The 14,361-nt window shown below is 34.2% G+C and overlaps 1 long non-coding RNA gene and 1 pseudogene across 2 annotated transcripts; both read right to left on the bottom strand.

The window, feature by feature from the left end:
• Positions 1-485: 485 nt before the first annotated feature.
• On the bottom strand, positions 486-2,133 carry LOC148190819 (uncharacterized; annotated as a pseudogene).
• A 7,637-nt stretch (positions 2,134-9,770) lies between these two features.
• Positions 9,771-13,037, bottom strand: LOC148190818 (uncharacterized). 2 transcript variants are annotated; one of them, XR_015782889.1, is made up of 5 exons: positions 12,838-13,037; positions 11,729-12,501; positions 11,175-11,260; positions 10,464-10,761; positions 9,771-10,204 (listed from the first exon to the last, which is right to left on the bottom strand). It is a non-coding gene; the product is annotated as an uncharacterized LOC148190818 (long non-coding RNA). The 2 variants fall into 2 exon arrangements; XR_015782888.1 differs by having other exon boundaries at positions 9,771-10,761.
• Between the last annotated feature and the right edge of the window lie 1,324 nt (positions 13,038-14,361).

The raw sequence follows: 14,361 nt of genomic DNA, 5'->3' as shown, positions 1-14,361 counted from the left end.
TCACCATATCTCCTAGAGGCCATGAGCTTCTACACCGTCCACACCTTAGCTCATCATCCTTGGACCATTTACCACCATTTTTTTGCACTATCCATCCAAGGAAACACCCCTCCATGCACATCTCCTAGCTTTGGCCCAACCTAGCTAAGGAGGTTGTCATCATTTGTATCAAGAGCCTTGGTTCTTCAAGAGCTAAGTTTCCTTGGTTTCCTTATCTATCTTTATTGGCTTTATGTGTCTATGTGTTGTTCTTACTTGTTATAATCAAGGTTGTCAAACTCGAGAGTTTACGTAAAGTCATAAGAGTCTAGTAAACTCAACTTGTAAACTGGTAAGAGTTTACTTTGCATGAAAAAAAAATATAAATAACATCCTAATTCAAATAAGATAACAAAATTATATAAATTCAAATACATAAGTTCATAGAAATATTGTTCATAGAAATATAATGTAAAACATAAATTGAAATGTCAAAGTCTTTATGTTTAATCCTCTAATCCTCTAATAATGTCATCATCATCTCCATCATCATCCTCATCTAACTCTTCCTCTGATGAATGTTGTGCATCCTCATTGTCCCCAAATGTTATGTTATCAAGATCAAGAGCAGAATCTGTTGTTGTTCCATCTAAGTGAACATTTTCACCATCATTTTCACCTTCAACTTGATCAATCTCAACAACATCATTTGCCTCTTCAGTTATCTATTCATCATTTGATTCAATGTCATTAAATGAAAGAGCTACAATTGTTCGAATTTGTCTACTTTTCAACTTGGAGTTATACATCACATAAATTAAATCATTTATCTTTTTTTGATGCAAACGACTCCTTCTCCTTGTATGAACCTAAAATGAAATATAATATTTTTAGTGAAGATAGAAACATAATAAAGAAATTTATAAATTAAAAATAATTTAAATTACCATTTCAAATGAGCTCCAACTACGCTCATATCCAGAAGAACTACAAGTCAAACTTAAAATTCAAATAGCAAATCTCTTTAACTCCGGAGTTCCACCAAACATGTCCCACCATTCCCCAAAATTTAACTCTTTCCTACACTCATTTGCATCTTCCATTCCAAAAAGTCCTCTAGCATAATGAAATTCAACAATTTGTAAATTAATTTTTTTTCTTTTTGCCATATCTGGTATCAATCCTTCTCTCACCTCTCCACCATCATCACATCTAAAGTTAGGTTCATAATGGAAATGAGGGTTCAGAAAATAGGCAGCTGCATGCAAAGGCATATGAAGTTGATTATCCCATTGAGCATCAATTATTCCCCAAACCTCTTCATAACTACATCAATTATTCTATATAAGAAATAATTTCACACATAAGTAATTAAACATTGAATGAGTAAAAGCTTGAAAATTTACCTCTTTTTGATATTGTTAAAGTTAGACCTAATCTTCTCTTTTGCACAATCTATCTCTTCATAAATGAAACTCATTGCGGGTTTTACATCTGAGTTCACTAATCTTAAAACCACCATAAGAGGGGCAACAAATTTTAGGCATGTGAGACATTCTTCCAAAACCGGTTATCTAATACCACATATTCTACTTTCCTACCCTCTTGTGAAGTTCCAAACTTGCTTATATTCCACTCTTCAGAGCTAAACATGGTCAACTATGATGCCTTCAATTCATGAAGACAAGCAAGAGTTAAATAAGTGTTGACAAATCTAGTCATACCCGGTCTTATCAAGTCTCTACCTATAGTGAACTTTTTCGACAAGGAAATCAACATGGATCTTCTGTAAATGTAAGTGGTAATCTTTCTTCCCTTCTTAATTCTCAATTCGTGGACCTTTAAATTCTTTTCAAAATCTTCAAATATCAAATCAATGCAATATGTTGCGCATGGAGTCCAATACAATCTTTCCCTCTTTAGCATCAACAACTCTCTAGTTGCCTTGAAATTTGCAGCATTATCAGTGACAACTTGAACAACATTTTCTTCTCCAACAAACTCAACAACACCATCTAACATTTTGAAAACTTTATCAGCTATTTTTGATATGTCTGAAGTGTTAAGTGAATAAAGAAAAATTGTCCCTTTAGGACTATTGACCAAGAAGTTGCAAATAGAACGTCTTTTTCTATTTGTCCAACCATAAGACATAATTATACATCCAGTTCTCTTCCACAGCTCCTTATAATCCTCAAGGATCTCATCTGTTTTATTCATAGCTTGTTTCAAGAGCTTTTCTCTAATGTCATGATAAGATGGTGGTTTGTATCCAACTTCATACTTACCAATCATTTCACACATCTTTGCAAATGTTGGATTTCTAATTACATTAAAAGGAATGGCACTAGTGTGTAAAAGAATTCATCCACTTGAGCATCAACTTCTTCTTTGTATCCTTTTTTCATCATTTGATTTATAGTTGCTTGGACTCCCCCCTTGCTAGTAGTAGCAACTATTTTTTTCCTTTAAAATCGAATACCTTGTGTCCTCCTTCAAGACTCTCACTTTCTTCCTCGTCTTCACCGATATTTATCTTTCTTTTCTTTAATGATGCATTCTTGGCTTCAGCAACTATTTTTATCATCAAATTTTTATTTCATCCGAAACAAAAGCACAAGGTTCAGAATCCTCCCTTGTTCTAGCAAGATGGTGTTTAAATCTAAATATACCTCCACTCACAATCTTTGAGCAATAGTTACATTTCACTTTTCTTCCATTAATTACCGTTAACATCAAACCCATGTTTCCATCAAATATTAGATCGATTTCCCAGAACATTTTTACTTATACTCTTAGTGGATGAAGATGTAGTTGCATTAATTTTTGTTGAATTTGATGCATTTCAGAACATGATGCTCTAAACTTTTTCACTAAAAAAATCAATGGCCAAAGGACTCATTTAATATTAAATATTTTCTTTTGCATACTAAAATAAAAAAAAACAACACTGCCTATAGATATGCACAACGATTTTCATTATAAAATTAGGACTTCATTTATATAATAAAACTTCATTTTTATAATTAAAGCACACAGTGACATGCATGGTCACGATTTTCATTATAAAATAAGGACTTCATATATATAATAAAAGCACATTATAATAAAAGCATAGAGTGACATGAAATGGTCACGTCACATCTTATCTCATTAATCAAATTTAGATGTCATTTATATAATAAGTAGTGGCATGCAATAGTCACATCACGTTCTTTAATGAAATTAAAGATATATAATTGTATAGTAAAACATTTTTACCACCAATCACGGGCTTTTAAATGATTACTAAAAACATTAAAAAAAGATATATATAATCACATCTCTTTAATGATTACTAAAAACATAGCTCCAGGACAGTGGTCACGGACTTTTGAAACGAAATCTTTTTACTCACCACCACCACACAAACACAATTCTCAAATGACGCAACACAAGAGCTACGGCAACAAGCACGTCAATGATCACGACGGTGAACAAGGCGCGACCACGAGCAAGGCGGTCGACGAACAAGGCGTGACCACGAGCAAGGCGGTCGACGAACAAGGCGAGACCACGAACAAGGCGAACAACGATTGTGAATGAGGCAAACGATGAGCGACTGAAGTGCACGATTGTGAGCCAACGAAGCATGACCACAAAACGTGACAGTGACTGCAACGGTGAGTGAGCGCGACCACAAGACCATGAACGAGAACATACAAACAGCGACCATGAACGTAGACAGTGGTGGAGTGAAGCACAACGAAGAAGAGGAACCTAATCGGGTCATTAAATACTAATCTCAACAAATTCTTCTTTTTTTGTTTTTTATCTTTTTTAAACACGTCAAATCGCGGCAAAATCGCAATTTTATATGATTTTACTTGGTTCGCTAACGAGTCCGACGAGTTTACTCGGAAACCGAGTTTACTACCGAGTTAGCAACAATGACTAAGAACGCAAACTCGTCCAAGTTAACGAGTTAACTCGAGAGTTTGATAACCGTGGTTATAATCTTGTTACCATTTTTTTGTTTTTATGGTTCTACTTTACTTACTCTTGGAACCATTCCTCTTTTCCATTAGGTTTTTGATGTGTTTTTGGTTTTTGATGTGCCTTTTCGGTTTTTGACTCATTTTCCACTGTTTTATTCAAGTATATATGTGTGTTTGGTGTCATTTTAATTTTTGAATCCATCCATGTTGTCTAGAGTCAAGTTTAGCCCTTTACATGTCTTTATTTCCAAGTGTGACCTTGAAAACATCAGCAAAATATATGTTAGAGTGTTTTTCAAAAATGCACCATTTAGGAACCTTTGAGTGCTTTTTCTTTGCATATTTGAGTTGATATTTGTTGTTATTTCATCAAAAAATTCATAGAGTTAGGTTTCATACATGTCATTTTTGAGTTTCTTACCAAAATTTTGATTTTAATAGGATTTATCTACCATTTTGTGTGCGTTACCTTATACATCTTTAAAGGAATCTTTAAAATTTGATTTTAGGTGTTTGTTTTTGTGCTTTATTTTTTGGAAATTTACAAGAAAAACAAGAGACAAAATAGGAAAAGAAAAAGTAACAAAAAAGCAAGGTACATTTCACACTACCACCACTACTTTTTTGTGTGCCTTTGTATGATGATTTGGTGGTTGTTTTGAACTTTAAATTCACATCCCAAACCCCTATTCCAGCAGCTGGTCCAGGCCATTTAATGCTACAAAGTTGGTCTAGTGCCACATGTGCTCAAAAATTAGCTAAAGGACAAAAACACATTTTCTACTCTAATAATTTTTTAGTTGTTGTGATCTTTTCTAGAGCTTTTCCTTAGGAATTTCTTTTGAGTGTTGAACCTTTATTCTTAATCATTTATTTGCTTGCTTGTCTCCTTTCTAATCTTGGTTTTGTATCTTAAAATTCCATTTGAGATAGTCTTGTTCATTTTGACCTTTTCTTGCTTTTCCCCTTGGTTCTTTTTCGATTTTTGGTGGTATTGATCTCTTTTGGTGAAGGTTTTTTGTCCTAGAGGTGATCCAACATCTTGGTGGTAGCATCTTAGGTGAAGAAGGCCTTGTGGAGAGCTTGAAGTTTTGGTCTAAAATAAAAGATAAGAGAGTATACATTTGGTGAGGAAGAAAGATTTGTGTGTATTTTTTAAGTTGTAACATTGTATTTGCGTTCCTTTGGACTTGTATATTCGACTTGTTAGGGTTTTTCTTAACAAAAACATTGGATACTTATTATTTAAACTTTGTTTGTAGTTGGTGAGTAAGAGGGAGCCAAAGTTCCTTCTAACTTCACCATTACGCCACACATATTAGCTTTAATTGCTTTCTATAATTGTGATAGTCTAGTGTGTGTCAACTTGTATTTCAAGTTTAAATCCCTTTGAGAAGTTTGGTACAAGAGAACTTGAGGTAATATTTGGCTAGGACAGACTTAATTTTTAAGCAATCCATAGTGATTCACCTCTCTTTCTTGGAAGTGAACTTAAGTTTCTCTTGTCTCCTTAAGTCTCTTTGAGCCACCAAACACTACACCATCATCACCATATCTCCTAGAGGCCATGAGCTTCTACACCATCCACATTTTAGCTCATCATCCTTTTGACCATTTACCACCACTTTTCTGCATTATCTATCCAAGGAAACACCCCTCTAAACACACCAAGTCATACTCGTGAAAGAACATTAACGTTGAGGATATACTTAGAAGCCTTATACACTCATAACCTTAATTTTGTAAGAAGGAAGAAAAAATCCTACAAGGTTTATTAGATTGAGTTGTATTGTAAGCACATCCTCTTTGTAAGAGTTAGAAATGGCATACCCCCTAGTCATGACCAAACACTTTCAATAAGAGTTGAAGTCATTTATGGAAAATGGGCTTAGTCGCTATCTCTTAGGCCATCATGAAGCTTTTAAAGTAATAATCATTTTGGGCCTTGTATTTTGGGAAAAGTATAATAAGATTGACTACTCAAGTCAACAAAGGGTCAAGGCCCAATGTTGACCAAAATGGGATGCAAATTTGGTTTAGTTGACCAATGAGTTAAAGTTTTCATCTAACTTAGTGGACAAGGAGAGTGGGTCGTCCATGCCATATGTCCTTCTCCCTTTGGAGAGTTTTTCCTTAGTTAATAGGCACATGTTACTCTAGGAATGAAGAGGGTTCTCCATAGGTAATGGCCACATGTGCTCCTCTCATTTGAGATGATTTTTGCCACTTGTCTTTCTCCTAATGGAGAGGATTTTCTCCTTGCACTCCAAGTTAGCTAAGGTCAGGTGTTTAGGTTTAGCTTTTATAAATTTGGAGACACTGTTAGCCTATAAATAAAGGTGTCTCCCACTCTTGTATTCAACTTTGAAATAGAGTATTGTCATGATGCCAAATTTGAGCCATATTACTCTTATTAGGTCACCCTAGGCTAAAGCAACTAGGCTAAAGCAACCTAGGTGCCCTCCTTTAGCCATCTTCCTCCAAGAGTTGACCCAACCTCTTTTATAGCATCGCTAAACACCGCCTCCATCACCATAAAATACTCTTTGGACGAGACACTTAGCCTTCTTCTCATCATCATTCTACACATCATCAAATCATCGACTCTTCCATGGATTTCTTCCTAGTTTGACCCTACATAGTTAGGAGAGTGCTATCAGTTATCATCTAAGACTTGTAAACAATTTGATTGATTATACATTTTGAAAATAATTCAAACACTTGGTGATTAACTTAGTTGAGTTTAACACCTACTAGAAAACGTAACAGGAGTTACCAAGATTGTCTAGTGAGAACCAGGAGTGGTGAAACTCAATTAGGCAGCATATCTAGTGGATACCAAAATTGTTTAGTGGAAATCAGGAGTGAATGAAACTCAGACTAGTCGGCGTAACAGGTGTTACTAGGATTGACTAGGGTTACCAGGAGAGGTTTAGAATACTCAAATAGTCAACATAATACGTGTTACCAGAATTGACTAAGGTAACCAAGAGTGATGCTAATACTCAATTGTTTACAAACATTATAGTTGCTTGCAAAATTAATCATTGATAAGCACAATTATTATTAAACACCACTTTCTTTAAAGGTTGTCTTTCTTAAAATAATGCACTAGCTTTGATAAAACATTTGAAAACACTTTATCTTTAAAGGTGTGGCTTAAACAATATTTTACACATAAACATTTAACAACCAGTGTAGATTATCTAGTTATTACTAAAGTTGTTAAACGTCCTTTGACAAAAAAAAATATCACAATATTATTAAACGCCTTCTAGTATTTTTCAATTATTTGAATCTCTATTTATGTTTTAAATGCTTAACATTAAAATATACAAGTTTCGTTACTTAAACCAAACCAGCCTACTACTAAAAGGTTATTTTACTAGAAAAAGTAAATTATAATACATAAATAAATACAAATTTTATTTTATATAGTAATTATATAATAATTACAATCTAATTTTGCAAAACTAAAATATAAATTTTAAGTTTATTTAAAGTTATTAATTATTTATTTCTATATTTTGAGGTATTAATTATTTATTGTATAGTGGGAATTAAATTTGCACAGTACACATTTATGGTACTTACTGTTATCTGCAACATGACTGCATGCATATGTGCATCTTAGATTCTTGGCCACTGCGTCACCCACTCCCTCACCTGGAATCTCCCTTTACCCATGCCGATCTCTTCACACACTGTCAAACAACATAGTAGAATCACTGTTGCGTCAGAAATATTATAAAATTCTTAGCGAGAGAAACAACTATAGGCACGTGCACTTATTGGTTTTTAACTTTTTATGCCCCTTATTATGCTCATCCAAAGCAGGTCCCAACAAAAATATGACTATTCTCTTACGTAAATAAACTTAAAAAATTAACTTTTTAATAATTAAGCTATGCTTTTATAGTTTTCTTTTCTCAATTTTTGTCTTCACTATTTATTTATTCTATGCTCTCAATATTTTTTAATATAATTTCATTTTTGTTAAAAGAAATTAATATATTTCCCTTCATTAAATTGGAATTGATATCTATTTAAAGAATAATAATGTAACATAAATAATGACATGATAGTAAAATGATTGAGGTTATCCGATGTAGGTAATTGAGAGTGTATAATACTACATATTATTTATACTATCACATGATCATTTTTAACAATGACACTATCTTAAGAAAAAAAAATAAAAATTGAATTGAATAATTCCAAAATTATTGAAAAAAATCTTAAACTTTAAATTATTCATTTTTTACTCACTGAGATTTTTTTCCGATGACGGGACAATAAGTGTGGCACAGTGAGTTTTTTTTTTTACATTTTTTCCGTGCATTTAGTTTTACACAAAGTAATATTGATAAAACTGATTTAGATTTGTGGAAAATTAAATTAAAATAAACTTAAAATTAAATTGACATGATATATGCTTTTTGAGGAAAGTATATGTACTTTTTTGCATTTAAGAGTGACGTGATTTCACATGAAGGAAAATTTGAAACTATTATTAAAAAACCTAATGTTTATCCAGTAGATTCAAATGAGTTGGTGTGGAATTTATTGTGTTTTGGTTAAGCTTTTTGACAATAGTTTATAGAGCATTTAGAGCTATTTTTAAAATTTTCTAATTTAAAAGTTATAAGGAAATGAAATGTTTTTGAGAATTTTATTTATTTGTAATGACACAAACATATGTCTAATTAAAAGATGTTAAAGAAATGCTCTAACTAAAAACTGACGTGAATTTTCAGCGAAATATATAATTAATCACTCATCAAATTAAACAATATATATCAATTATTCATTTTACTCATAATTTTATATCTTTCAAAATACTTTTAAAGTATATTTGCATAAAATGATTTATTATAATTAGTGGAACATCATCAATACATACAAATATACAACTATAAGGTAGGGATCAAGTAAGATAGATTTCAATAATTAATTAAGTTTGTCATATTTAATGTGTGATTGTTAGTTTCACCAAATTTGTGTTTTTGTATGCTATTTTAAGCAGAATTATTTAATGACCATCAAATTAATTTGGAGATTTCGAGTTGAATATATTATAGCCAATGGTAACTCTAAACACTAGTGAATACTAATACAAATCTTTTTGTAACTTCACGCAACGTTTAAATCTTAATAATAATAATTTTATAAAATTTAAGTTGATGCCTAAATCACTTTTACTAAATTAGAGGAGATGTGTAATTTCATAGAGGATATGTCATCTTATATTATATTGGTCTAGTGTTGTATTAGAAGGTGAATTTTAAGTATGAGTGATCGTACTTATTTTTATGATTAATATAAAAATCGTTTTTTATGACGTATAAAAATGACATATTATATGATAAGTAGTCTAATGTCATAGTTTTGAACGTTATAATAGATCTGTGCTTTTTATGACATAATAGAAAAATATGTCATAATAAGTTTAACATATTATGACATACTTTTTGTCACCTGTCATAATACCTCTAATGTATTATGACAGCTTTTCACTTATCAGTCATAATATAGCGAAGGGTCTGTTTGTGGAAGTACCTCCTCCAAATGTTTGAGAAACAGAGACCATCAAGATCAAATTTAATCGATTATGCTGAAAATCAAATCGATTAGAATTTAAGCAAAATTCAAATTCCAAGCTCTAGTGTCAATTGTAGAAATGGATTGACCTAGTTTCTCAACCAAGAGGGGAGTGAATTGGTTTTGTTTAATAAAAAATGTTGTTTTCAAAATATTTAAGCCTTTCTTGGAATGCAAGCAAATAAAGAATGTAAAGAAATGAAAGAGATAAAGGATAGCAAGAACAACACCAAGGTTTATATTTGTGCGGCCTCAATGCCTACATCTAGTCTCTTTCAATCAAACTAAGACGAAAAGTAATCCACTATATAGATCGAGTTTTACAACAAGTATTACAGAGACACCCTCTCAATGTATCCTCCTCTCTAACTCCAAATCTACTGTAGTAAAACACAAAAAGAACAATCCTCATTTTGCAACCCCTTTGAGATACCACACTCAAAGTAACTAGAACTCCAAAATTCTCTTCCTAGGCAGCAACAACAGGAAAACCACAATCTCACAAGATTGCAAACAATTCTAATCTTCCAGCAGCACACCTCACAATGCAAATTGATTAGACTTTGAAAATTCAGCAATTCTTCAAGAATCATTGTTTTGATTTCTTTCCAAATGAAAGCTTCTTGATTCTTGGAGAATATACGTTCCTGCAATTTAAGAACTCAACAAACTTTATCATATATGAAAGATATTATTCAAAAGTTGTTTAATGCAAAGAGTTATGCGTCAATTTATAGAAATGATAGTACTGATACAATTTAATCGATTATGTTATTAATGTAATCGATTAAGCAATTAACACTGTTATAACAGAATTACATATAACGTATTTAACTGATTTAGCATAGCATGTAATCGATTAAGCAATGAATGCAAGTCATAACATTTTAAAATATGACCGTTAACCTTATGCAAAACATCTAGCTCTTTCATATCATCCATTCCAAGAAACTTTTCAGTAACACCATTTGAATTACTGACATTTGACAATGTAGAATTGTCTAGAGCTTCATTCAAATCTAGTACCAATGAATAATCAGCTCAACATTTAGTGGAGCCCCATGGGCATTCTCCTGTGGAGGAGTTGCAAGAGGTAATTTTTTGGACAGGAAAGGGATGACTTCCGCAAGAACAATTCCAGCAACAAGATCAGCATCCTTTGGGTGTTCAATAGCCACAACTCTCAGTAACCTGGCATATCAACCTGTTTAGAGAAAATTATAAACTTCAGTTAGGCCTCAGTATGCATAACAAGTTTGACACGCTACCCGATTAGACATCTCTATAAATACTCTGATTACAAAATGTTTGATGATTTATATAATCATTGGCAGTAGTAAGTTCATTCTTAGCATATCTCAACTACCACGAGGAATTTCTTAATAGTTGAATAAAAACAATATCTATTCATCCAAATTATACATGTTCATGAACTTAATACTCAACAGAGTCTAATAATCTTTATTTTTATTTTATAAGTGTAATATTGGAATTGGAAATGAACTTCACAAATCAACTATAGTCCGAAAATCACTACTAGATCCTAGAGCAACCAACAGTTAATAATAATGTATTAATGTGAAATCACACTTTGGGGAAAATAGTAAATAGCTATACCTGCTGAAATAACTCTTGGAAACTTCTAATCCAAAAACTCATGAAGCTTTCATCCCAGATTGAAATTTGAAGCTAATCCTCCAAAACTGCAAATTTTGCGTGATAATATAGATAAAATATTTTAGTTGCAATGAATCAAAATTAGAGACTGAATTATTGTAATAAACTAAATAAAACTGAAAAAATAGGTAATCATTACACTTAACAAAAGTGCATAACTGTGAGTACACTTTTAAGAGTTTTAAAGATAAGATAAGTCATCTAGAAAGGAGAAAATTTCTCTACACAGAACATGCCATTTATACATTCTTTACAGCAAGAAAAGAATAATCAGCTTTTGGAAAAGAAACTATAGAGTAAAGCCACGGAAGAGAAGAATTGGATTTACTACTCAATGTTTAAATTGATGAAAGCAATAAGTAAATTCTAAAAATTCGGTTCATGCCAAGATGTTCTCTTTTGTATTGAAAAAGATGCAAAAGAAGACATTGATTTATTTAACTAATAAAGCAGAGAAATAAAAACATTGCAAGGTAGAACAGAGAAGTATATACTCCGTCAGTCTGTTTAAGACTCTCATATAAACAATTCTCCATGGTTGCCAAAGTAGTACTGTCCCTAATAAGATCCAAAAGCCTATGAAGAATCTTAGTCCCAAACTCATATATAATGCTCCATAGAAAATTGAATTTTCAGCGTCTTCATCATCAACTTCTGCTCCTTGAGGCACTGCCGTTGTATTATCTCCAGGGCAACTTTTGTTCGGTTGCTCATCACAAAGACCAAGATTTCCTCCAAAACTAGAGACATCAAATGTTTGCAACTGTCTTCCCCAAGGAATTCTTCCATTCAGATCATTGTTTGAACAAGCTGACGATGCCTCAAACTACTAACTGACACTTAAAATTCAAATTACTCAAGACTTGTGACATTGCTCGTCAATGAAATAACTAGAGGAAATAGAGAATTAGAACTTAAGACTAAAAATATAATAAAAAGAGCTCAAGAGATTGATTATCTCTTAGCTGATTTAATTATAGATGAAAATTACATTGGAGTACAAGAGGTACGAGAAAAGGCTATATCTGGGTAACTAATGGGTATGTTACTTTTACAGCAACCGCACTCCCTGGCATATCGACATTTATGAGGTAAAATTTCATTTTGCTCTGATGCATCAAATGAAGAATTTGAATGACTCAAAGTTGTGCAGCATTTCATGCACCTTAAGACTAACTAACAATCATACCAAGTGAGAAGGGTTGTACAAGCCAGTAACGGTCAAGCTTTTTCCTCACACACAATGAGAAGGGTTTCACTCAATCTCCTGAAACGCCGAATTAAGAAATAAAATTAGAATCCCACTCACAATGCAAGCAAATTAAATACCAAAGGTATAAATTAATCATTATGCATGAACCCGACAAGCACAGAAAAAAAAACACATTATCCAAAACCCTAAAAAATGATTTAAGATATAGAAAAGCCCTAAAACAAAAAATTAATGCTTTGTAGCTTCCACTCCCAAACTCAGTTGTATGAAAAGAGATGAATACAATAGGTGATAGCCAACTTAACGGGTGAAACCGCAGAGACACAGAGGGAAAACGAATAAGAGAAAGAAGGGAAAAAGAAGTGAGAGGAAAAAAAGGGAGGAACACACCTCAGTTGTAGAAGGGTGTAACATGCATAAAAGGTAAGATTGCACAAATAATACAAACAAGGACCAGGTGATGAAAGAGAATCCTTGCACCAGAATTAGGAGGAGTACGTCAACACACGAGAAGTGGGAATTTGGAGGACGAGTGCTTCTGCTTGCATCTCACCAATCTCATCCGGCACCTCCCAAATTTTTTATTATTTTATGTGGTATTTGTATGTATTATTTGTTTGTATGTATTGGGATGCATTTTTGGGTTGGATGTCGTTTTGGGTTGAATGAGATGAAAGTCGAGACCTTAACAGCAGTGGTTGAGAGAACGTCGATGCTGGGTTGGATGGGACGGAGGTCTGGATTGGATGCTGTTATGTAGTAAGATATTTACATAAAATATCTTAGACGGTTAAGTAACTAACCACATTTTTAGGTAAGGTGGTTACTTTTATTTGACTTATAAATACAATGACAGGACCAGTGTCCAGGTACGTTCTCTTTATGTCTAGAGACTCTAAATAATATTTCAGAGCAGTATCATAATCACTCTCTTGAGAGCTGAGACTCCATAACTCACATCTGACTTGAGCTTCGGAGTATCTTTGCAGGTACCTCCCCTCCTTTGGCGAGTATGAACAACAACAATTGGAGAAGAGCAAGCGTCCCAGACAGTGTCCCAGACAGCGTCCCAGACAGCCAGGAGCAACGAAGACACACCGAAAAATATCTACACCGAAACATTTTGGCGCCCACCGTGGGGCCGAGTGCCAACCCAAAGACGCCATAAGAGGAGCCTCGGCCTCGATGAATCATTTCTTCGGATAAAGCCACTCCATCACTGCCAACACGTGCACCTCTGCGAAATCGCAACAATGAGCACATCAGCGAAATCACACCTCTTTGTGGGTCAGATCCAACACCCAAAAACCTAGATCTTTCTTCCAAAGCAGCTAACGAGAGGTACCCCCACCCAGTCCCGCACACTCGCCACTATCTCCGCCCAAACCGGCCGCCACCGGCTACCTCCATACCGCCACCAGCATGCCCACCGTCAAGACCATCGTCGGCCGTCACCGGAGCTCTTCCCCTCCTCCTTTCTCGCGTGCGAGGTTCTCTCCGTGCCGCGTCTTCGCCGTCTGAAGGAGCCCGACCATCGCGAGTCGCGGCTGATGCCACCAAACCAGGGCTACCGCATTCGTCGAGCTCGTCGCCGGCCACGGAATCAAGCTCCCCTTTTTCTCTTCTCCTTGCGCGCGAGAGGGATAATCTTCTCCTCCATGAATCGCTTCTTGGGCGAACTCAACCACCGTGCCAACCAGGGTCGCCGCTCTCCGTCAAGCTCTCCCCACCATCACTGCGTTGCCTGCCACTACCGAGCCTGCTGCCAGCGTTGCCTAGAGTCAACGGCGCTTCCTAAAACCGATTGTACTGCTCTCTCCTTCGTTTTCTTTGAAACGGGTTTCCTCTCCGATTTGGGGCACGCTGTTTTGCCTTCCACCAGCCACCACCAAAGGTTCTACCGAGAAAATATTT

This window comes from Vigna umbellata, chromosome 11 (assembly GCF_029865625.1).
Source record: "Vigna umbellata cultivar VRB3 chromosome 11, Vumbellata_1.0, whole genome shotgun sequence".
Classification (NCBI taxonomy): domain Eukaryota; kingdom Viridiplantae; phylum Streptophyta; class Magnoliopsida; order Fabales; family Fabaceae; genus Vigna; species Vigna umbellata.
This window is presented reverse-complemented; position numbering and strand designations above follow the sequence as displayed.